The sequence below is a fragment of the Aplidium turbinatum genome, chromosome 3, assembly GCF_918807975.1.
Source record: "Aplidium turbinatum chromosome 3, kaAplTurb1.1, whole genome shotgun sequence".
Classification (NCBI taxonomy): domain Eukaryota; kingdom Metazoa; phylum Chordata; class Ascidiacea; order Aplousobranchia; family Polyclinidae; genus Aplidium; species Aplidium turbinatum.
The window spans coordinates 22,851,218-22,873,439 of NC_137474.1; positions in this window are offsets into that span (position 1 = coordinate 22,851,218).

The following is a 22,222-nucleotide window of genomic DNA, read 5'->3' on the forward strand; positions in this document are numbered from 1 at the left end:
AAAAGTTTTTTAAAAAGACAATTTTTTTCAATAATGTTCACTTTTAATACGTAAAAAAACTTTCTTAGACATTTTTTAATGACGTTAGTTCCAAACTAAAAGAATTAGATAGTTTCGCAAAAAAAAATTATTTTTCACTGTATGAAATGTCTTGGAAAAATTTTTGAAAAAGTTTTTTGAAAAGACAATTTTTTTTCAATAATGTTCGCTTTTAGTACGTAAAAAAACTTTCTTAGACAATTTTTAATGACATTAGTTCCAAACTAAAAGAATTAGATAGTTTCGCAAAAAAAAATTATTTTTCACTGTATGAAATGTCTTAGAATAATTTTTGAAAAGTTTTTTGAAAAGACAATTTTTTCTCAATAATGTTCACGTTTAGTACGTAAAAAAACTTTCTTAGACAATTTTTAATGACGTTAGTTCCAAACTAAAAGAATTAGATAGTTTCGCAAAAAAAAATTATTTTTCACTGTATGAAATGTCTTGGAATAATTTTTGAAAAAGTTTTTTGAAAAGACAATTTTTTTTCAATAATGTTCACTTTTAATACGTAAAAAAACTTTCTTAGACAATTTTTAATGACGTTAGTCCCAAACAAAAAGAATTAGATAGTTTCGCAAAAAAAAATTATTTTTCACTGTATGAAATGTGTTAGAAAAATTTTTGAAAATGTTTTTTGAAAAGACAATTTTTTTTCAATAATGTTCACTTTTAGTACGTAAAAAAACTTTCTTAGACAATTTTTAATGACGTTAGTTCCAAACTAAAAGAATTAGATAGTTTCGCAAAAAAAAATTATTTTTCACTGTTTGAAATGTGTTAGAAAAATTTTTGAAAAAGTTTTTTGAAAAGACAATTTTGTTTCAATAATGTTCACTTTTAGTACGTAAAAAAACTTTCTTAGACAATTTTTAATGACGTTAGTTCCAAACTAAAAGAATTAGATAGTTTTGCAAAAAAAAATTATTTTTCACTGTATGAAATGTCTTGGAATAATTTTTGAAAAGTTTTTTGAAAAGACAATTTTTTTTCAATAATGTTCACGTTTAGTACGTAAAAAAACTTTCCTAGACAATTTTTAATGACGTTAGTTCCAAACTAAAAGAATTAGATAGTTTCGCAAAAAAAAATTATTTTTCACTGTATGAAAATGTCTTAGAAAAATTTTTGAAAAGACAATTTTTTTTCAATAATGTTCACTTTTAGTACGTAAAAAAACTTTCTTAGACAATTTTTAATGACGTTAGTTCCAAACTAAAAGAATTAGATAGTTTCGCAAAAAAAAATTATTTTTCACTGTATGAAAGGTCTTAGAAAAATTTTTGAAAAAGTTTTTTGAAAAGACAATTTTTTTTCAATAATGTTCACTTTTAGTACGTAAAAAAACTTTCTTAGACAATTTTTAATGACGTTAGTTCCAAACTAAAAGAATTAGATAGTTTCGCAAAAAAAATTATTTTTCACTGTATGAAATGTCTTGGAATAATTTTTGAAAAAGTTTTTTGAAAAGACAATTTTTTTCAATAATGTTCACTTTTAATACGTAAAAAAACTTTCTTAGACATTTTTTAATGACGTTAGTTCCAAACTAAAAGAATTAGATAGTTTCGCAAAAAAAAATTATTTTTCACTGTATGAAATGTCTTAGAAAAATTTTTGAAAAAGTTTTTTGAAAAGACAATTTTTTTTCAATAATGTTCGCTTTTAGTACGTAAAAAAACTTTCTTAGACAATTTTTAATGACATTAGTTCCAAACTAAAAGAATTAGATAGTTTCGCAAAAAAAAATTATTTTTCACTGTATGAAATGTCTTGGAATAATTTTTGAAAAGTTTTTTGAAAAGACAATTTTTTCTCAATAATGTTCACGTTTAGTACGTAAAAAAACTTTCTTAGACAATTTTTAATGACGTTAGTTCCAAACTAAAAGAATTAGATAGTTTCGCAAAAAAAAATTATTTTTCACTGTATGAAATGTTTTAGAAAAATTTTTGAAAATTTTTTTTGAAAAGACAATTTTTTTTCAATAATGTTCACGTTTAGTACGTAAAAAAACTTTCCTAGACAATTTTTAATGACGTTAGTTCCAAACTAAAAGAATTAGATAGTTTCGCAAAAAAAAATTATTTTTCACTGTATGAAATGTCTTAGAAAAATTTTTGAAAATGTTTTTTGAAAAGACAATTTTTTTTCAATAATGTTCACTTTTAGTACGTAAAAAAACTTTCTTAGACAATTTTTAATGACGATAGTTCCAAACTAAAAGAATTAGATAGTTTCGCAAAAAAAAAATTATTTTTCACTGTATGAAATGTTTTAGAAAAATTTTTGAAAAAGATTTTGAAAAGACAATTTTTTTTCAATAATGTTCACTTATAGTACGTAAAAAAACTTTCTTAGACAATTTTTAATGACGTTAGTTCCAAACTAAAAGAATTAGATAGTTTCGCAAAAAAAAATTATTTTTCACTGTATGAAATGTTTTAGAAAAATTTTTGAAAAAGATCTTGAAAAGACAATTTTTTTTCAATAATGTTCACTTATAGTACGTAAAAAAACTTTCTTAGACAATTTTTAATGACGTTAGTTCCAAACTAAAAGAATTAGATAGTTTCGCAAAAAAAAATTATTTTTCACTGTATAAAATGTCTTGGAATAATTTTTGAAAAAGTTTTTTGAAAAGACAATTTTGTTTCAATAATGTTCACTTTTAGTACGTAAAAAACTTTCTTAGACAATTTTTAATGACGTTAGTTCCAAACTAAAAGAATTAGATAGTTTCGCAAAAAAAATTATTTTTCACTGTATGAAATGTCTTGGAATAATTTTTGAAAAAGTTTTTTAAAAAGACAATTTTTTTCAATAATGTTCACTTTTAATACGTAAAAAAACTTTCTTAGACATTTTTTAATGACGTTAGTTCCAAACTAAAAGAATTAGATAGTTTCGCAAAAAAAAATTATTTTTCACTGTATGAAATGTCTTGGAAAAATTTTTGAAAAAGTTTTTTGAAAAGACAATTTTTTTTCAATAATGTTCGCTTTTAGTACGTAAAAAAACTTTCTTAGACAATTTTTAATGACGTTAGTTCCAAACTAAAAGAATTAGATAGTTTCGCAAAAAAAAATTATTTTTCACTGTATGAAATGTCTTAGAATAATTTTTGAAAAGTTTTTTGAAAAGACAATTTTTTCTCAATAATGTTCACGTTTAGTACGTAAAAAAACTTTCTTAGACAATTTTTAATGACGTTAGTTCCAAACTAAAAGAATTAGATAGTTTCGCAAAAAAAAATTATTTTTCACTGTATGAAATGTCTTGGAATAATTTTTGAAAAAGTTTTTTGAAAAGACAATTTTTTTTCAATAATGTTCACTTTTAATACGTAAAAAAACTTTCTTAGACAATTTTTAATGACGTTAGTCCCAAACAAAAAGAATTAGATAGTTTCGCAAAAAAAAATTATTTTTCACTGTATGAAATGTGTTAGAAAAATTTTTGAAAATGTTTTTTGAAAAGACAATTTTTTTTCAATAATGTTCACTTTTAGTACGTAAAAAAACTTTCTTAGACAATTTTTAATGACGTTAGTTCCAAACTAAAAGAATTAGATAGTTTCGCAAAAAAAAATTATTTTTCACTGTTTGAAATGTGTTAGAAAAATTTTTGAAAAAGTTTTTTGAAAAGACAATTTTGTTTCAATAATGTTCACTTTTAGTACGTAAAAAAACTTTCTTAGACAATTTTTAATGACGTTAGTTCCAAACTAAAAGAATTAGATAGTTTTGCAAAAAAAAATTATTTTTCACTGTATGAAATGTCTTGGAATAATTTTTGAAAAGTTTTTTGAAAAGACAATTTTTTTTCAATAATGTTCACGTTTAGTACGTAAAAAAACTTTCCTAGACAATTTTTAATGACGTTAGTTCCAAACTAAAAGAATTAGATAGTTTCGCAAAAAAAAATTATTTTTCACTGTATGAAAATGTCTTAGAAAAATTTTTGAAAATGTTTTTTGAAAAGACAATTTTTTTTCAATAATGTTCACTTTTAGTACGTAAAAAAACTTTCTTAGACAATTTTTAATGACGTTAGTTCCAAACTAAAAGAATTAGATAGTTTCGCAAAAAAAAATTATTTTTCACTGTATGAAAGGTCTTAGAAAAATTTTTGAAAAAGTTTTTTGAAAAGACAATTTTTTTTCAATAATGTTCACTTTTAGTACGTAAAAAAACTTTCTTAGACAATTTTTAAAGACGTTAGTTCCAAACTAAAAGAATTAGATAGTTTCGCAAAAAAAATTATTTTTCACTGTATGAAATGTCTTGGAATAATTTTTGAAAAAGTTTTTTGAAAAGACAATTTTTTTCAATAATGTTCACTTTTAATACGTAAAAAAACTTTCTTAGACATTTTTTAATGACGTTAGTTCCAAACTAAAAGAATTAGATAGTTTCGCAAAAAAAAATTATTTTTCACTGTATGAAATGTCTTAGAAAAATTTTTGAAAAAGTTTTTTGAAAAGACAATTTTTTTTCAATAATGTTCGCTTTTAGTACGTAAAAAAACTTTCTTAGACAATTTTTAATGACATTAGTTCCAAACTAAAAGAATTAGATAGTTTCGCAAAAAAAAATTATTTTTCACTGTATGAAATGTCTTGGAATAATTTTTGAAAAGTTTTTTGAAAAGACAATTTTTTCTCAATAATGTTCACGTTTAGTACGTAAAAAAACTTTCTTAGACAATTTTTAATGACGTTAGTTCCAAACTAAAAGAATTAGATAGTTTCGCAAAAAAAAATTATTTTTCACTGTATGAAATGTTTTAGAAAAATTTTTGAAAATTTTTTTTGAAAAGACAATTTTTTTTCAATAATGTTCACGTTTAGTACGTAAAAAAACTTTCCTAGACAATTTTTAATGACGTTAGTTCCAAACTAAAAGAATTAGATAGTTTCGCAAAAAAAAATTATTTTTCACTGTATGAAATGTCTTAGAAAAATTTTTGAAAATGTTTTTTGAAAAGACAATTTTTTTTCAATAATGTTCACTTTTAGTACGTAAAAAAACTTTCTTAGACAATTTTTAATGACGATAGTTCCAAACTAAAAGAATTAGATAGTTTCGCAAAAAAAAATTATTTTTCACTGTATGAAAGGTCTTAGAAAAATTTTTGAAAAAGTTTTTTGAAAAGACAATTTTTTTTCAATAATGTTCACTTTTAGTACGTAAAAAAACTTTCTTAGACAATTTTTAATGACGTTAGTTCCAAACTAAAAGAATTAGATAGTTTCGCAAAAAAAAATTATTTTTCACTGTATGAAATGTCTTGGAATAATTTTTGAAAAAGTTTTTTGAAAAGACAATTTTTTTTCAATAATGTTCACTTTTAATACGTAAAAAAACTTTCTTAGACAATTTTTAATGACGTTAGTCCCAAACAAAAAGAATTAGATAGTTTCGCAAAAAAAATTATTTTTCACTGTATGAAATGTGTTAGAAAAATTTTTGAAAATGTTTTTTAAAAAGACAATTTTTTTTCAATAATGTTCACTTTTAGTACGTAAAAAAACTTTCTTAGACAATTTTTAATGACGTTAGTTCCAAATTAAAAGAATTAGATAGTTTCGCAAAAAAAAATTATTTTTCACTCTTTGAAATGTGTTAGAAAAAGTTTTGAAAAAGTTTTTTGAAAAGACAATTTTGTTTCAATAATGTTCACTTTTAGTACGTAAAAAAACTTTCTTAGACAATTTTTAATGACGTTAGTTCCAAACTAAAAGAATTAGATAGTTTTGCAAAAAAAAATTATTTTTCACTGTATGAAATGTCTTGGAATAATTTTTGAAAAGTTTTTTGAAAAGACAATTTTTTTTCAATAATGTTCACGTTTAGTACGTAAAAAAACTTTCCTAGACAATTTTTAATGACGTTAGTTCCAAACTAAAAGAATTAGATAGTTTCGCAAAAAAAAATTATTTTTCACTGTATGAAAATGTCTTAGAAAAATTTTTGAAAATGTTTTTTGAAAAGACAATTTTTTTTCAATAATGTTCACTTTTAGTACGTAAAAAAACTTTCTTAGACAATTTTTAATGACGTTAGTTCCAAACTAAAAGAATTAGATAGTTTCGCAAAAAAAAATTATTTTTCACTGTATGAAAGGTCTTAGAAAAATTTTTGAAAAAGTTTTTTGAAAAGACAATTTTTTTTCAATAATGTTCACTTTTAGTACGTAAAAAAACTTTCTTAGACAATTTTTAATGACGTTAGTTCCAAACTAAAAGAATTAGATAGTTTCGCAAAAAAAATTATTTTTCACTGTATGAAATGTCTTGGAATAATTTTTGAAAAAGTTTTTTGAAAAGACAATTTTTTTCAATAATGTTCACTTTTAATACGTAAAAAAACTTTCTTAGACATTTTTTAATGACGTTAGTTCCAAACTAAAAGAATTAGATAGTTTCGCAAAAAAAAATTATTTTTCACTGTATGAAATGTCTTAGAAAAATTTTTGAAAAAGTTTTTTGAAAAGACAATTTTTTTTCAATAATGTTCGCTTTTAGTACGTAAAAAAACTTTCTTAGACAATTTTTAATGACATTAGTTCCAAACTAAAAGAATTAGATAGTTTCGCAAAAAAAAATTATTTTTCACTGTATGAAATGTCTTGGAATAATTTTTGAAAAGTTTTTTGAAAAGACAATTTTTTCTCAATAATGTTCACGTTTAGTACGTAAAAAAACTTTCTTAGACAATTTTTAATGACGTTAGTTCCAAACTAAAAGAATTAGATAGTTTAGCAAAAAAAAATTATTTTTCACTGTATGAAATGTTTTAGAAAAATTTTTGAAAAAGTTTTTTGAAAAGACAATTTTTTTTCAATAATGTTCACGTTTAGTACGTAAAAAAACTTTCTTAGACAATTTTTAATGACGTTAGTTCCAAACTAAAAGAATTAGATAGTTTCGCAAAAAAAAATTATTTTTCACTGTATGAAAATGTCTTAGAAAAATTTTTGAAAATGTTTTTTGAAAAGACAATTTTTTTTCAATAATGTTCACTTTTAGTACGTAAAAAAACTTTCTTAGACAATTTTTAATGACGTTAGTTCCAAACTAAAAGAATTAGATAGTTTCGCAAAAAAAAATTATTTTTCACTGTATGAAAGGTCTTAGAAAAATTTTTGAAAAAGTTTTTTGAAAAGACAATTTTTTTTCAATAATGTTCACTTTTAGTACGTAAAAAAACTTTCTTAGACAATTTTTAATGACGTTAGTTCCAAACTAAAAGAATTAGATAGTTTCTCAAAAAAAATTATTTTTCACTGTATGAAATGTCTTGGAATAATTTTTGAAAAAGTTTTTTGAAAAGACAATTTTTTTCAATAATGTTCACTTTTAATACGTAAAAAAACTTTCTTAGACATTTTTTAATGACGTTAGTTCCAAACTAAAAGAATTAGATAGTTTCGCAAAAAAAAATTATTTTTCACTGTATGAAATGTCTTAGAAAAATTTTTGAAAAAGTTTTTTGAAAAGACAATTTTTTTTCAATAATGTTCGCTTTTAGTACGTAAAAAAACTTTCTTAGACAATTTTTAATGACATTAGTTCCAAACTAAAAGAATTAGATAGTTTCGCAAAAAAAAATTATTTTTCACTGTATGAAATGTCTTGGAATAATTTTTGAAAAGTTTTTTGAAAAGACAATTTTTTCTCAATAATGTTCACGTTTAGTACGTAAAAAAACTTTCTTAGACAATTTTTAATGACGTTAGTTCCAAACTAAAAGAATTAGATAGTTTAGCAAAAAAAAATTATTTTTCACTGTATGAAATGTTTTAGAAAAATTTTTGAAAATTTTTTTTGAAAAGACAATTTTTTTTCAATAATGTTCACGTTTAGTACGTAAAAAAACTTTCCTAGACAATTTTTAATGACGTTAGTTCCAAACTAAAAGAATTAGATAGTTTCGCAAAAAAAAATTATTTTTCACTGTATGAAATGTCTTAGAAAAATTTTTGAAAATGTTTTTTGAAAAGACAATTTTTTTTCAATAATGTTCACTTTTAGTACGTAAAAAAACTTTCTTAGACAATTTTTAATGACGATAGTTCCAAACTAAAAGAATTAGATAGTTTCGCAAAAAAAAATTATTTTTCACTGTATGAAAGGTCTTAGAAAAATTTTTGAAAAAGTTTTTTGAAAAGACAATTTTTTTTCAATAATGTTCACTTTTAGTACGTAAAAAAACTTTCTTAGACAATTTTTAATGACGTTAGTTCCAAACTAAAAGAATTAGATAGTTTCGCAAAAAAAAATTATTTTTCACTGTATGAAATGTCTTGGAATAATTTTTGAAAAAGTTTTTTGAAAAGACAATTTTTTTTCAATAATGTTCACTTTTAATACGTAAAAAAACTTTCTTAGACAATTTTTAATGACGTTAGTCCCAAACAAAAAGAATTAGATAGTTTCGCAAAAAAAAATTATTTTTCACTCTATGAAATGTGTTAGAAAAATTTTTGAAAATGTTTTTTGAAAAGACAATTTTTTTTCAATAATGTTCACTTTTAGTACGTAAAAAAACTTTCTTAGACAATTTTTAATGACGTTAGTTCCAAACTAAAAGAATTAGATAGTTTCGCAAAAAAAAATTATTTTTCACTGTTTGAAATGTCTTAGAAAAATTTTTGAAAAAGTTTTTTGAAAAGACAATTTTGTTTCAATAATGTTCACTTTTAGTACGTAAAAAAACTTTCTTAGACAATTTTTAATGACGTTAGTTCCAAACTAAAAGAATTAGATAGTTTTGCAAAAAAAAATTATTTTTCACTGTATGAAATGTCTTGGAATAATTTTTGAAAAGTTTTTTGAAAAGACAATTTTTTTTCAATAATGTTCACGTTTAGTACGTAAAAAAACTTTCCTAGACAATTTTTAATGACGTTAGTTCCAAACTAAAAGAATTAGATAGTTTTGCAAAAAAAAATTATTTTTCACTGTATGAAAATGTCTTAGAAAAATTTTTGAAAATGTTTTTTGAAAAGACAATTTTTTTTCAATAATGTTCACTTTTAGTACGTAAAAAAACTTTCTTAGACAATTTTTAATGACGTTAGTTCCAAACTAAAAGAATTAGATAGTTTCGCAAAAAAAAATTATTTTTCACTGTATGAAAGGTCTTAGAAAAATTTTTGAAAAAGTTTTTTGAAAAGACAATTTTTTTTCAATAATGTTCACTTTTAATACGTAAAAAAACTTTCTTAGACATTTTTTAATGACGTTAGTTCCAAACTAAAAGAATTAGATAGTTTCGCAAAAAAAAATTATTTTTCACTGTATGAAATGTCTTAGAAAAATTTTTGAAAAAGTTTTTTGAAAAGACAATTTTTTTTCAATAATGTTCGCTTTTAGTACGTAAAAAAACTTTCTTAGACAATTTTTAATGACATTAGTTCCAAACTAAAAGAATTAGATAGTTTCGCAAAAAAAAATTATTTTTCACTGTATGAAATGTCTTGGAATAATTTTTGAAAAGTTTTTTGAAAAGACAATTTTTTCTCAATAATGTTCACGTTTAGTACGTAAAAAAACTTTCTTAGACAATTTTTAATGACGTTAGTTCCAAACTAAAAGAATTAGATAGTTTCGCAAAAAAAAATTTATTTTCACTGTATGAAATGTTTTAGAAAAATTTTTGAAAATTTTTTTTGAAAAGACAATTTTTTTTCAATAATGTTCACGTTTAGTACGTAAAAAAACTTTCCTAGACAATTTTTAATGACGTTAGTTCCAAACTAAAAGAATTAGATAGTTTCGCAAAAAAAAATTATTTTTCACTGTATGAAATGTCTTAGAAAAATTTTTGAAAATGTTTTTTGAAAAGACAATTTTTTTTCAATAATGTTCACTTTTAGTACGTAAAAAAACTTTCTTAGACAATTTTTAATGACGTTAGTTCCAAACTAAAAGAATTAGATAGTTTCGCAAAAAAAAATTATTTTTCACTGTATGAAAGGTCTTAGAAAAATTTTTGAAAAAGTTTTTTGAAAAGACAATTTTTTTTCAATAATGTTCACTTTTAGTACGTAAAAAAACTTTCTTAGACAATTTTTAATGACGTTAGTTCCAAACTAAAAGAATTAGATAGTTTCGCAAAAAAAATTATTTTTCACTGTATGAAATGTCTTGGAATAATTTTTGAAAAAGTTTTTTAAAAAGACAATTTTTTTCAATAATGTTCACTTTTAATACGTAAAAAAACTTTCTTAGACATTTTTTAATGACGTTAGTTCCAAACTAAAAGAATTAGATAGTTTCGCAAAAAAAAATTATTTTTCACTGTATGAAATGTCTTAGAAAAATTTTTGAAAAAGTTTTTTGAAAAGACAATTTTTTTTCAATAATGTTCGCTTTTAGTACGTAAAAAAACTTTCTTAGACAATTTTTAATGACATTAGTTCCAAACTAAAAGAATTAGATAGTTTCGCAAAAAAAAATTATTTTTCACTGTATGAAATGTCTTGGAATAATTTTTGAAAAGTTTTTTGAAAAGACAATTTTATCTCAATAATGTTCACGTTTAGTACGTAAAAAAACTTTCTTAGACAATTTTTAATGACGTTAGTTCCAAACTAAAAGAATTAGATAGTTTCGCAAAAAAAAATTATTTTTTACTGTATGAAATGTCTTAGAAAAATTTTTGAAAATTTTTTTTGAAAAGACAATTTTTTTTCAATAATGTTCACTTTTAGTACGTAAAAAAACTTTCTTAGACAATTTTTAATGACGTTAGTTCCAAACTAAAAGAATTAGATAGTTCCGCAAAAAAAAATTATTTTTCATTGTATGAAATGTCTTGGAAAAATTTTTGAAAAAGATTTTGAAAAGACAATTTTTTTTCAATAATGTTCACTTTTAGTACGTAGAAAACTTTCTTAGACAATTTTTAATGACGTTAGTTCCAAACTAAAAGAATTAGATAGTTTCGCAAAAAAAAATTATTTTTCACTGTATGAAATGTCTTGGAATAAATTTTGAAAAAGTTTTTTGAAAAGACAATTTTTTTTCAATAATGTTCACTTTTAATACGTAAAAAAACTTTCTTAGACAATTTTTAATGACGTTAGTCCCAAACAAAAAGAATTAGATAGTTTCGCAAAAAAAAATTATTTTTCACTCTATGAAATGTGTTAGAAAAATTTTTGAAAATGTTTTTTGAAAAGACAATTTTTTTTCAATAATGTTCACTTTTAGTACGTAAAAAAACTTTCTTAGACAATTTTTAATGACGTTAGTTCCAAACTAAAAGAATTAGATAGTTTCGCAAAAAAAAATTATTTTTCACTGTATGAAAGGTCTTAGAAAAATTTTTGAAAAAGTTTTTTGAAAAGACAATTTTTTTTCAATAATGTTCACTTTTAGTACGTAAAAAAACTTTCTTAGACAATTTTTAATGACGTTAGTTCCAAACTAAAAGAATTAGATAGTTTCGCAAAAAAAATTATTTTTCACTGTATGAAATGTCTTGGAATAATTTTTGAAAAAGTTTTTTGAAAAGACAATCTTTTTCAATAATGTTCACTTTTAATACGTAAAAAAACTTTCTTAGACATTTTTTAATGACGTTAGTTCCAAACTAAAAGAATTAGATAGTTTCGCAAAAAAAAATTATTTTTCACTGTATGAAATGTCTTAGAAAAATTTTTGAAAAAGTTTTTTGAAAAGACAATTTTTTTTCAATAATGTTCGCTTTTAGTACGTAAAAAAACTTTCTTAGACAATTTTTAATGACATTAGTTCCAAACTAAAAGAATTAGATAGTTTCGCAAAAAAAAATTATTTTTCACTGTATGAAATGTCTTGGAATAATTTTTGAAAAGTTTTTTGAAAAGACAATTTTTTCTCAATAATGTTCACGTTTAGTACGTAAAAAAACTTTCTTAGACAATTTTTAATGACGTTAGTTCCAAACTAAAAGAATTAGATAGTTTCGCAAAAAAAAATTATTTTTCACTGTATGAAATGTTTTAGAAAAATGTTTGAAAATTTTTTTTGAAAAGACAATTTTTTTTCAATAATGTTCACGTTTAGTACGTAAAAAAACTTTCCTAGACAATTTTTAATGACGTTAGTTCCAAACTAAAAGAATTAGATAGTTTCGCAAAAAAAAATTATTTTTCACTGTATGAAATGTCTTAGAAAAATTTTTGAAAATGTTTTTTGAAAAGACAATTTTTTTTCAATAATGTTCACTTTTAGTACGTAAAAAAACTTTCTTAGACAATTTTTAATGACGATAGTTCCAAACTAAAAGAATTAGATAGTTTCGCAAAAAAAAATTATTTTTCACTGTATGAAAGGTCTTAGAAAAATTTTTGAAAAAGCTTTTTGAAAAGACAATTTTTTTTCAATAATGTTCACTTTTAGTACGTAAAAAAACTTTCTTAGACAATTTTTAATGACGTTAGTTCCAAACTAAAAGAATTAGATAGTTTCGCAAAAAAAAATTATTTTTCACTGTATGAAATGTCTTGGAATAATTTTTGAAAAAGTTTTTTGAAAAGACAATTTTTTTTCAATAATGTTCACTTTTAATACGTAAAAAAACTTTCTTAGACAATTTTTAATGACGTTAGTCCCAAACAAAATAAATTAGATAGTTTCGCAAAAAAAAATTATTTTTCACTCTATGAAATGTGTTAGAAAAATTTTTGAAAATGTTTTTTGAAAAGACAATTTTTTTTCAATAATGTTCACTTTTAGTACGTAAAAAAACTTTCTTAGACAATTTTTAATGACGTTAGTTCCAAACTAAAAGAATTAGATAGTTTCGCAAAAAAAAATTATTTTTCACTGTTTGAAATGTCTTAGAAAAATTTTTGAAAAAGATTTTGAAAAGACAATTTTTTTTCAATAATGTTCACTTTTAGTATGTAAAAAAACTTTCTTAGACAATTTTTAATGACGTTAGTTCCAAACTAAAAGAATTAGATAGTTTCGCAAAAAAAATTATTTTTCACTGTATGAAATGTCTTAGAAAAATTTTTGAAAAAGATTTTGAAAAGACAATTTTTTTTCAATAATGTTCACTTTTGGTACGTAAAAAGTTTTTTAGACAATTTTTAATGACGTTAGTTCCAAACTAAAAGAATTAGATGGTTTTGCAAAACAAAATTCTTTTTCACTGTATGAAATGTCTTAGAAAAATTTTTGAAAAGTTTTTTTGAAAAGACAATTTTTTTTCAATAATGTTCACTTTTAGTACGTAAAAAAACTTTCTTAGACAATTTTTAATGACGTTAGTTCCAAACTAAAAGAATTAGATAGTTTCGCAAAAAAAAATTATTTTTCACTGTATGAAATGTTTTAGAAAAATTTTTGAAAAAGATTTTGAAAAGACAATTTTTTTTCAATAATGTTCACTTATAGTACGTAAAAAACTTTCTTAGACAATTTTTAATGACGTTAGTTCCAAACTAAAAGAATTAGATAGTTTCGCAAAAAAAAACTATTTTTCACTGTATGAAATGTCTTAGAAAAATTTTTGAAAATGTTTTTTGAAAAGACAATTATTTTTCAATAATGTTCACTTTTAGTACGTAAAAAAACTTTCTTAGACAATTTTTAATGACGTTAGTTCCAAACTAAAAGAATTAGATAGTTTCGCAAAAAAAAATTATTTTTCACTGTATGAAATGTCTTGGAAAAATTTTTGAAAAAGTTTTTTGAAAAGACAATTTTTTTTCAATAATGTTCACTTTTAATACGTAAAAAAACTTTCTTAGACAATTTTTAATGACGTTAGTTCCAAACAAAAAGAATTAGATGGTTTCGCAAAAAAAAATTATTTTTCACTGTATGAAATGTGTTAGAAAAATTTTTGAAAATGTTTTTTGAAAAGACAATTTTTTTTCAATAATGTTCACTTTTAGTACGTAAAAAACTTTCTTAGACAATTTTTAATGACGTTAGTTCCAAACAAAAAGAATTAGATAGTTTCGCAAAAAAAAATTATTTTTCACTGTATGAAATGTCTTAGAAAAATTTTTGAAATTTTTTTGAAAAGACAATTTTTTTTCAATAATGTTTACTTTTAGTACGTAAAAAAACTTTCTTAGACAATTTTTAATGACGTTAGTTCCAAACTAAAAGAATTAGATAGTTTCGCGAAAAAAAATTATTTTTCACTGTATGAAATGTCTTGGAAAAATTTTTGAAAAAGATTTTGAAAAGACAATTTTTTTTCAATAATGTTCACTTTTAATACGTAAAAAAACTTTCTTAGACAATTTTTAATGACGTTAGTTCCAAACTAAAAGAATTAGATAGTTTCGCAAAAAAAAATTATTCACTGTATGAAACGTCTTAAAAAATTTTTGAAAAATTTTTTTGAAAAGACAATTTTTTTTCAATAATGTTCACTTTTAGTACGTAAAAAAACTTTCTTAGACAATTTTTAATGACGTTAGTTCCAAACTAAAAGAATTAGATAGTTTCGCAAAAAAAATTATTTTTCACTGTATGAAATGTCTTAGAAAAATTTTTGAAAAAGATTTTGAAAAGACAATTTTTTTTCAATAATGTTCACTTTTGGTACGTAAAAAATTTTTTAGACAATTTTTAATGACGTTAGTTCCAAACTAAAAGAATTAGATGGTTTTGCAAAACAAAATTCTTTTTCACTGTATGAAATGTCTTAGAAAAATTTTTGAAAAATTTTTTTGAAAAGACAATTTTTTTTCAATAATGTTCACTTTTAGTACGTAAAAAAACTTTCTTAGACAATTTTTAATGACGTTAGTTCCAAACTAAAAGAATTAGATAGTTTCGCAAAAAAAAATTATTTTTCATTGTATGAAATGTCTTAGAAAAATTTTTGAAAAAGATTTTGAAAAGACAATTTTTTTTCAATAATGTTCACTTATAGTACGTAAAAAACTTTCTTAGACAATTTTTAATGACGTTAGTTCCAAACTAAAAGAATTAGATGGTTTTGCAAAACAAAATTCTTTTTCACTGTATGAAATGTCTTAGAAAAATTTTTGAAAAGTTTTTTTGAAAAGACAATTTTTTTTCAATAATGTTCACTTTTAGTGCGTAAAAAAACTTTCTTAAACAATTTTTAATGACGTTAGTTCCAAACTAAAAGAATTAGATAGTTTCGCAAAAAAAAATTATTTTTCACTGTATGAAATGTTTTAGAAAAATTTTTGAAAAAGATTTTGAAAAGACAATTTTTTTTCAATAATGTTCACTTATAGTACGTAAAAAACTTTCTTAGACAATTTTTAATGACGTTAGTTCCAAACTAAAAGAATTAGATAGTTTCGCAAAAAAAAATTATTTTTCACTGTATGAAATGTCTTAGAAAAATTTTTGAAAATGTTTTTTGAAAAGACAATTATTTTTCAATAATGTTCACTTTTAGTACGTAAAAAAACTTTCTTAGACAATTTTTAATGACGTTAGTTCCAAACTAAAAGAATTAGATAGTTTCGCAAAAAAAAATTATTTTTCACTGTATGAAATGTCTTGGAAAAATTTTTGAAAAAGTTTTTTGAAAAGACAATTTTTTTTCAATAATGTTCACTTTTAATACGTAAAAAAACTTTCTTAGACAATTTTTAATGACGTTAGTTCCAAACAAAAAGAATTAGATGGTTTCGCAAAAAAAAATTATTTTTCACTGTATGAAATGTGTTAGAAAAATTTTTGAAAATGTTTTTTGAAAAGACAATTTTTTTTCAATAATGTTCACTTTTAGTATGTAAAAAAACTTTCTTAGACAATTTTTAATGACGTTAGTTCCAAACTAAAAGAATTAGATAGTTTCGCAAAAAAAATTATTTTTCACTGTATGAAATGTCTTGGAATAATTTTTGAAAAAGTTTTTTGAAAAGACAATTTTTTTTCAATAATGTTCACTTTTAATGCGTAAAAAAACTTTCTTAGACAATTTTTAATGACGTTAGTTCCAAACTAAAAGAATTAGATAGTTTCGCAAAAAAAAATTATTTTTCACTGTATGAAATGTCTTGGAATAATTTTTGAAAAAGTTTTTTGAAAAGACAATTTTTTTTCAATAATGTTCACTTTTAATGCGTAAAAAAACTTTCTTAGACAATTTTTAATGACGTTAGTCCCAAACAAAAAGAATTAGATAGTTTCGCAAAAAAAAATTATTTTTCACTGTATAAAATGTCTTAGAAAAATTTTTGAAAATGTTTTTTGAAAAGACAATTTTGTTTCAATAATGTTCACTTTTAGTACGTAAAAAACTTTCTTAGACAATTTTTAATGACGTTAGTTCCAAACTAAAAGAATTAGATAGTTTCGCAAAAAAAATTATTTTTCACTGTATGAAATGTCTTGGAATAATTTTTGAAAAAGTTTTTTAAAAAGACAATTTTTTTCAATAATGTTCACTTTTAATACGTAAAAAAACTTTCTTAGACATTTTTTAATGACGTTAGTTCCAAACTAAAAGAATTAGATAGTTTCGCAAAAAAAAATTATTTTTCACTGTATGAAATGTCTTGGAAAAATTTTTGAAAAAGTTTTTTGAAAAGACAATTTTTTTTCAATAATGTTCGCTTTTAGTACGTAAAAAAACTTTCTTAGACAATTTTTAATGACATTAGTTCCAAACTAAAAGAATTAGATAGTTTCGCAAAAAAAAATTATTTTTCACTGTATGAAATGTCTTAGAATAATTTTTGAAAAGTTTTTTGAAAAGACAATTTTTTCTCAATAATGTTCACGTTTAGTACGTAAAAAAACTTTCTTAGACAATTTTTAATGACGTTAGTTCCAAACTAAAAGAATTAGATAGTTTCGCAAAAAAAAATTATTTTTCACTGTATGAAATGTCTTGGAATAATTTTTGAAAAAGTTTTTTGAAAAGACAATTTTTTTTCAATAATGTTCACTTTTAATACGTAAAAAAACTTTCTTAGACAATTTTTAATGACGTTAGTCCCAAACAAAAAGAATTAGATAGTTTCGCAAAAAAAAATTATTTTTCACTGTATGAAATGTGTTAGAAAAATTTTTGAAAATGTTTTTTGAAAAGACAATTTTTTTTCAATAATGTTCACTTTTAGTACGTAAAAAAACTTTCTTAGACAATTTTTAATGACGTTAGTTCCAAACTAAAAGAATTAGATAGTTTCGCAAAAAAAAATTATTTTTCACTGTTTGAAATGTGTTAGAAAAATTTTTGAAAAAGTTTTTTGAAAAGACAATTTTGTTTCAATAATGTTCACTTTTAGTACGTAAAAAAACTTTCTTAGACAATTTTTAATGACGTTAGTTCCAAACTAAAAGAATTAGATAGTTTTGCAAAAAAAAATTATTTTTCACTGTATGAAATGTCTTGGAATAATTTTTGAAAAGTTTTTTGAAAAGACAATTTTTTTTCAATAATGTTCACGTTTAGTACGTAAAAAAACTTTCCTAGACAATTTTTAATGACGTTAGTTCCAAACTAAAAGAATTAGATAGTTTCGCAAAAAAAAATTATTTTTCACTGTATGAAAATGTCTTAGAAAAATTTTTGAAAAGACAATTTTTTTTCAATAATGTTCACTTTTAGTACGTAAAAAAACTTTCTTAGACAATTTTTAATGACGTTAGTTCCAAACTAAAAGAATTAGATAGTTTCGCAAAAAAAAATTATTTTTCACTGTATGAAAGGTCTTAGAAAAATTTTTGAAAAAGTTTTTTGAAAAGACAATTTTTTTTCAATAATGTTCACTTTTAGTACGTAAAAAAACTTTCTTAGACAATTTTTAATGACGTTAGTTCCAAACTAAAAGAATTAGATAGTTTCGCAAAAAAAATTATTTTTCACTGTATGAAATGTCTTGGAATAATTTTTGAAAAAGTTTTTTGAAAAGACAATTTTTTTCAATAATGTTCACTTTTAATACGTAAAAAAACTTTCTTAGACATTTTTTAATGACGTTAGTTCCAAACTAAAAGAATTAGATAGTTTCGCAAAAAAAAATTATTTTTCACTGTATGAAATGTCTTAGAAAAATTTTTGAAAAAGTTTTTTGAAAAGACAATTTTTTTTCAATAATGTTCGCTTTTAGTACGTAAAAAAACTTTCTTAGACAATTTTTAATGACATTAGTTCCAAACTAAAAGAATTAGATAGTTTCGCAAAAAAAAATTATTTTTCACTGTATGAAATGTCTTGGAATAATTTTTGAAAAGTTTTTTGAAAAGACAATTTTTTCTCAATAATGTTCACGTTTAGTACGTAAAAAACTTTCTTAGACAATTTTTAATGACGTTAGTTCCAAACTAAAAGAATTAGATAGTTTCGCAAAAAAAAATTATTTTTCACTGTATGAAATGTTTTAGAAAAATTTTTGAAAATTTTTTTTGAAAAGACAATTTTTTTTCAATAATGTTCACGTTTAGTACGTAAAAAAACTTTCCTAGACAATTTTTAATGACGTTAGTTCCAAACTAAAAGAATTAGATAGTTTCGCAAAAAAAAATTATTTTTCACTGTATGAAATGTCTTAGAAAAATTTTTGAAAATGTTTTTTGAAAAGACAATTTTTTTTCAATAATGTTCACTTTTAGTACGTAAAAAAACTTTCTTAGACAATTTTTAATGACGATAGTTCCAAACTAAAAGAATTAGATAGTTTCGCAAAAAAAAAATTATTTTTCACTGTATGAAATGTTTTAGAAAAATTTTTGAAAAAGATTTTGAAAAGACAATTTTTTTTCAATAATGTTCACTTATAGTACGTAAAAAAACTTTCTTAGACAATTTTTAATGACGTTAGTTCCAAACTAAAAGAATTAGATAGTTTCGCAAAAAAAAATTATTTTTCACTGTATGAAATGTTTTAGAAAAATTTTTGAAAAAGATCTTGAAAAGACAATTTTTTTTCAATAATGTTCACTTATAGTACGTAAAAAAACTTTCTTAGACAATTTTTAATGACGTTAGTTCCAAACTAAAAGAATTAGATAGTTTCGCAAAAAAAAATTATTTTTCACTGTATAAAATGTCTTGGAATAATTTTTGAAAAAGTTTTTTGAAAAGACAATTTTGTTTCAATAATGTTCACTTTTAGTACGTAAAAAACTTTCTTAGACAATTTTTAATGACGTTAGTTCCAAACTAAAAGAATTAGATAGTTTCGCAAAAAAAATTATTTTTCACTGTATGAAATGTCTTGGAATAATTTTTGAAAAAGTTTTTTAAAAAGACAATTTTTTTCAATAATGTTCACTTTTAATACGTAAAAAAACTTTCTTAGACATTTTTTAATGACGTTAGTTCCAAACTAAAAGAATTAGATAGTTTCGCAAAAAAAAATTATTTTTCACTGTATGAAATGTCTTGGAAAAATTTTTGAAAAAGTTTTTTGAAAAGACAATTTTTTTTCAATAATGTTCGCTTTTAGTACGTAAAAAAACTTTCTTAGACAATTTTTAATGACATTAGTTCCAAACTAAAAGAATTAGATAGTTTCGCAAAAAAAAATTATTTTTCACTGTATGAAATGTCTTAGAATAATTTTTGAAAAGTTTTTTGAAAAGACAATTTTTTCTCAATAATGTTCACGTTTAGTACGTAAAAAAACTTTCTTAGACAATTTTTAATGACGTTAGTTCCAAACTAAAAGAATTAGATAGTTTCGCAAAAAAAAATTATTTTTCACTGTATGAAATGTCTTGGAATAATTTTTGAAAAAGTTTTTTGAAAAGACAATTTTTTTTCAATAATGTTCACTTTTAATACGTAAAAAAACTTTCTTAGACAATTTTTAATGACGTTAGTCCCAAACAAAAAGAATTAGATAGTTTCGCAAAAAAAAATTATTTTTCACTGTATGAAATGTGTTAGAAAAATTTTTGAAAATGTTTTTTGAAAAGACAATTTTTTTTCAATAATGTTCACTTTTAGTACGTAAAAAAACTTTCTTAGACAATTTTTAATGACGTTAGTTCCAAACTAAAAGAATTAGATAGTTTCGCAAAAAAAAATTATTTTTCACTGTTTGAAATGTGTTAGAAAAATTTTTGAAAAAGTTTTTTGAAAAGACAATTTTGTTTCAATAATGTTCACTTTTAGTACGTAAAAAAACTTTCTTAGACAATTTTTAATGACGTTAGTTCCAAACTAAAAGAATTAGATAGTTTTGCAAAAAAAAATTATTTTTCACTGTATGAAATGTCTTGGAATAATTTTTGAAAAGTTTTTTGAAAAGACAATTTTTTTTCAATAATGTTCACGTTTAGTACGTAAAAAAACTTTCCTAGACAATTTTTAATGACGTTAGTTCCAAACTAAAAGAATTAGATAGTTTCGCAAAAAAAAATTATTTTTCACTGTATGAAAATGTCTTAGAAAAATTTTTGAAAATGTTTTTTGAAAAGACAATTTTTTTTCAATAATGTTCACTTTTAGTACGTAAAAAAACTTTCTTAGACAATTTTTAATGACGTTAGTTCCAAACTAAAAGAATTAGATAGTTTCGCAAAAAAAAATTATTTTTCACTGTATGAAAGGTCTTAGAAAAATTTTTGAAAAAGTTTTTTGAAAAGACAATTTTTTTTCAATAATGTTCACTTTTAGTACGTAAAAAAACTTTCTTAGACAATTTTTAAAGACGTTAGTTCCAAACTAAAAGAATTAGATAGTTTCGCAAAAAAAATTATTTTTCACTGTATGAAATGTCTTGGAATAATTTTTGAAAAAGTTTTTTGAAAAGACAATTTTTTTCAATAATGTTCACTTTTAATACGTAAAAAAACTTTCTTAGACATTTTTTAATGACGTTAGTTCCAAACTAAAAGAATTAGATAGTTTCGCAAAAAAAAATTATTTTTCACTGTATGAAATGTCTTAGAAAAATTTTTGAAAAAGTTTTTTGAAAAGACAATTTTTTTTCAATAATGTTCGCTTTTAGTACGTAAAAAAACTTTCTTAGACAATTTTTAATGACATTAGTTCCAAACTAAAAGAATTAGATAGTTTCGCAAAAAAAAATTATTTTTCACTGTATGAAATGTCTTGGAATAATTTTTGAAAAGTTTTTTGAAAAGACAATTTTTTCTCAATAATGTTCACGTTTAGTACGTAAAAAAACTTTCTTAGACAATTTTTAATGACGTTAGTTCCAAACTAAAAGAATTAGATAGTTTCGCAAAAAAAAATTATTTTTCACTGTATGAAATGTTTTAGAAAAATTTTTGAAAATTTTTTTTGAAAAGACAATTTTTTTTCAATAATGTTCACGTTTAGTACGTAAAAAAACTTTCCTAGACAATTTTTAATGACGTTAGTTCCAAACTAAAAGAATTAGATAGTTTCGCAAAAAAAAATTATTTTTCACTGTATGAAATGTCTTAGAAAAATTTTTGAAAATGTTTTTTGAAAAGACAATTTTTTTTCAATAATGTTCACTTTTAGTACGTAAAAAAACTTTCTTAGACAATTTTTAATGACGATAGTTCCAAACTAAAAGAATTAGATAGTTTCGCAAAAAAAAATTATTTTTCACTGTATGAAAGGTCTTAGAAAAATTTTTGAAAAAGTTTTTTGAAAAGACAATTTTTTTTCAATAATGTTCACTTTTAGTACGTAAAAAAACTTTCTTAGACAATTTTTAATGACGTTAGTTCCAAACTAAAAGAATTAGATAGTTTCGCAAAAAAAAATTATTTTTCACTGTATGAAATTTCTTGGAATAATTTTTGAAAAAGTTTTTTGAAAAGACAATTTTTTTTCAATAATGTTCACTTTTAATACGTAAAAAAACTTTCTTAGACAATTTTTAATGACGTTAGTCCCAAACAAAAAGAATTAGATAGTTTCGCAAAAAAAATTATTTTTCACTGTATGAAATGTGTTAGAAAAATTTTTGAAAATGTTTTTTAAAAAGACAATTTTTTTTCAATAATGTTCACTTTTAGTACGTAAAAAAACTTTCTTAGACAATTTTTAATGACGTTAGTTCCAAATTAAAAGAATTAGATAGTTTCGCAAAAAAAAATTATTTTTCACTCTTTGAAATGTGTTAGAAAAAGTTTTGAAAAAGTTTTTTGAAAAGACAATTTTGTTTCAATAATGTTCACTTTTAGTACGTAAAAAAACTTTCTTAGACAATTTTTAATGACGTTAGTTCCAAACTAAAAGAATTAGATAGTTTTGCAAAAAAAAATTATTTTTCACTG